The sequence below is a fragment of the Corvus brachyrhynchos genome, unplaced genomic scaffold (assembly GCF_000691975.1).
Source record: "Corvus brachyrhynchos isolate BGI_N302 unplaced genomic scaffold, ASM69197v1 scaffold17, whole genome shotgun sequence".
Lineage (NCBI taxonomy): Eukaryota > Metazoa > Chordata > Aves > Passeriformes > Corvidae > Corvus > Corvus brachyrhynchos.
The window spans coordinates 5,806,700-5,810,023 of NW_008240046.1; positions in this window are offsets into that span (position 1 = coordinate 5,806,700).

The following is a 3,324-nucleotide window of genomic DNA, read 5'->3' on the forward strand; positions in this document are numbered from 1 at the left end:
GCATTCTTGTTCATTTGCCTGTACTTCTCACTTCCTAGCTTGCTGTGACAGGAAGTGAAAAGGTACATTACTGTTCATGAGATGTTTCTACTTTATCCCCTCTCTTTAAAACTGGTTGTTAGTTCATCCATTAACACTAATTGCAGCAGCAGAGGTATCAGATGTGGAAAGCCAATTCTCTCACAAAACATTTAGAACTTCATAGAGTAATAAGGCAGAAAGCAGCTAATGCAGCATGCAATGGGCTAGCAGAATGTGTGGAGCACTACAGCTTAGATAAACCCATTTCAGTCTAATTCACCTTTTGGGTGATCTCAGTAAACATTTCCATCTACTGAACAAACTTGTATTGGTGAAGGGTGATTGCATTAGTCAGAAAAGCCAAATTCTCCTCAGTAGACATTGTGGCTGCATAAACATCCACGATTTAAACCATCTAAGAACTGCAAGCTTATCAATAAACTCTACATTAATAAAAATCACAGAATTTTTGAGGTTGGAAGGCCCCCCTAGAGGTAATCTGGTCCAACCCCTCTGCTCAAGCAGGGCCACTCTAAGTGTGTTGTGCAGGATCATTCCCCGATACCTTTTGAATTTCTCCAAGAGATGAGACTCCATGACCTCTCTTGGTAAGCTCTACCAGTGCTCCGTCACCCCTCACAGTGAAAACCATGTTTCCTGAAATTCAGGAGAAACTTCCTGTGTGTCAGTTTGTGCCTGCTCATTATTGTCCTGTCACTGGGCACCACTGGAAATAGCCTGGCTCTGTTCTCTTTGCACACTCCCTTCAGGCATTTATAGACATGAGTGTAATTGCCCCTGAGCCTTCTCTTCTCCGGGCTAAACTGTCCCACCTCGCACAGCCTTTCCTCATAGGAGAGGTGCTCCTGTCCCTTAAATGCCTTTTTGGCCCTCTAACTGAACTTTCTCCAGTAGTTCCATGTGTGTGTTGTTCTAAAGGAACCCAGAAGTGGACACAGTATCCAGCTTTGGTCTTGCCAGGGCTGCGTGGAGGGGAATGAATGATCACCTTCACTGACCTGCTGGCAACATGTCTGACAAACACAGCCCAAGGTAACATTAACCTTCTTTGCAACAAGGGCACGCTTCTGGCTCATGTTCAGGTTGCTTTCCAGGTGAGTGTCCACCAGTATATACCAGTGAATGTTGTTGTTCCTCCCCAGAGGCAGGAATTTACATTTCTTCAAATATGTATATATATATGTGTGTGTGTGTGTGTGTGTGTGTGTGTGTGTGTGTGTGTATAGATACATATATTTCTCTCTGTATCAAGGAATTGCAAATTTCTTAACCAAATGTTAATTTTCTCCTGTAGTGTAGCTGCAGGGAGTGTTTCAAGTAATAAATACTAATTGAGTTGAGAGTAGCTGCTATATCCAAACTACTTGAAAGGATAAAAAGCAATTTCCCTCCTAAGCATTCAAAAAATCGCTTGGGATTGCAAGCCTACCAAAATTTCAAGCAGAACTGTACTAAAAGCCTTCAGAGGAGGCACATGCTTGCAGTTCCCCAGGCAATGACAAATACACTTTGCCTTGGTTCTGAATCAAAAAAAGGTCTCAAAAAATATACTCAGTAAAAAGACACTATTTCTAGTGCCAGAGCTATAGCTTTCCAAAGGATTCAGCTGCTATAATCATAGTAGGTGGTAGGTTAACAGGATGCCTTCAGTAGCTGAGTTCCAGACCCTCTTTCTAGGCTGAAGACACTATGCTGTCTTTTGTTTTGTCTCCGGTTCCCAAAGCCTACGCATTCCCACTTTAAACAAGTCTTGCAAAGTTAGCAGCAGAGGAAACATTTTAGTGATTTATTTTTCATTCCTATTCCTTTCTGCTTTTCAAATTACTCCTGTAGTGAAAGGTAAAAGTGCTACAGTCCTTTAATGAGTGTAATCAATTAAGTCTCAGAACATCCCTGTGAAATAGCCAAGATGTATTATTTTACAGGTGAGTGAGCTAAGGCACAGAGAAGTTGGGGACCATGAAAAAACAAAAAAAATACTCAGTGCAAACTCACCACAATCATTCTTGCACAAATGCTGTTAAGTTTACATTACTTAATACTAGCAACTTACTAATTTGCAAGAAGACATTCAGAATTGTTTGTTAATTGTGAATTGGGACATGTTTTGAATAGTCTGTTAAGTTCTTATTTTTCTACTTCCTTCCAAGTTTAGCATATGGCTTGAAAGTCTGTATTTTCAGCGTCTGAAGACACCACACAGAGATGACTTCCGAAGGTCATTAAAAAATAAAAATAATAAATCTCTGAAACTAGTTATGGTAGAGGATGATGGATTAATCAGCCTTACCTGTCAGTTGTACAGTAGATTGGAGCACTATCATGACATATTTTAGCAGCAATAAATCTATACTATGTCTAGTTTTACAATGGCTTATAAAACAAGCCACTGAATGTTGTAAATAGGTAAAGTAGTAAATATTGGCTAAATAGCACATATAAATTAGAACAATAAAGCATGGCATGGTGGATATAGCTGCCAATAAACCGTATTTTTAAAATTCCAACAGCATTCTAGGGCTAGAATGATTTTCATTTCTCCTTGTTTCCAAATTCTTCTTAGTTACATCTTCAGATAAGTGGTCTGATTTTTTAAAAACTGCTAGAACCCACAGACCTGCTCTTTGGATGTATTTCAGCATGTGGCACATATCTGGGGTTTGTGCCTGGCTTTTGAAGTCCTGGGTGTAGTTGTAGAATGTAACTTAAGACCTATTAATAGTCATGGGAATTAAGGCAGAAATAGTTGACACCTTGGTAAAAGTTGGCATAAAGCGCCATAGTATGTAAAAGAAAAGACACTTAAAGAAAAAAAATCTCAATCAGGACATTCTTCAGGGATTGTTTTTTGACTTTTCCCTTTCCAAACTACAGAAGCCTTGAAGAGTTTGTCCCAAAAAGGACTGTTAGCATCACATGTCATATTCCCAAAGTGATTGCCCAAGGAGGTTTTGCTCAGAAAGCTGTCCTCTGGAGAAAGAAATAATATCCTTAGTATAACGGGGCTGGCAGTCTAAACTAAAATGCTAATCAAAGGACTTACAACGTCATATTCTGTAAAACAGACAAATTAATAGCATTCGTTCACATGTGTGCCAATTTAATTTTTGTGTCTAGTTTTCTTTTTTTAAAATTATTTTCCCACTTGCATAGTACAATATTTATGAACCCATTTTGAAGATGTTTATCACAAGGTTTTGACTCAAATCTCTGTGGGTAGCTCTTTAGCACAGAGCAGAATTCATTTACTGAGCAGTTGTTTCAACGTCTGCAACCACTTCA